At 38.4% G+C, this 255-nt stretch overlaps 1 non-coding gene across 1 annotated transcript; it reads left to right on the forward strand.

Annotated features, from left to right (window-relative positions):
• The first annotated feature begins 181 nt into the window (after positions 1–181).
• Trnag-ucc lies at positions 182–253 on the forward strand. The gene has a single exon. It is a non-coding gene; the product is annotated as a tRNA-Gly (tRNA).
• The last annotated feature ends 2 nt before the right edge of the window (positions 254–255 follow it).

Below are 255 nucleotides of genomic sequence, written 5' to 3' on the forward strand. Positions count from 1 at the left end.
TTTTTTTTTTTTTTTTTTTTTTTTTGTGAAACTCGTTTACTGTGTTATAGGAAGGTTTTAGGTCTTGCTTTTTTCGCCTGTGGTTTACATTGTTTGATGCTACTACATTTTTTTTTTTTTGCTTCCATTTTTGGTGAAATTTTCAATAGGTAAATACATTTTACATATACATTTTACGTCAGCTCCCATGGCGTAGTGGTCACTGCGCTCGCCTTCCACGCGGGAGACCCGGGTTCGATTCCCGGCGGGGTCAAG

The sequence above is a fragment of the Diaphorina citri genome, unplaced genomic scaffold (genome assembly GCF_000475195.1).
Source record: "Diaphorina citri unplaced genomic scaffold, Diaci psyllid genome assembly version 1.1 scaffold128552, whole genome shotgun sequence".
In the NCBI taxonomy this organism is placed as follows: Eukaryota; Metazoa; Arthropoda; class Insecta; order Hemiptera; family Psyllidae; genus Diaphorina; species Diaphorina citri.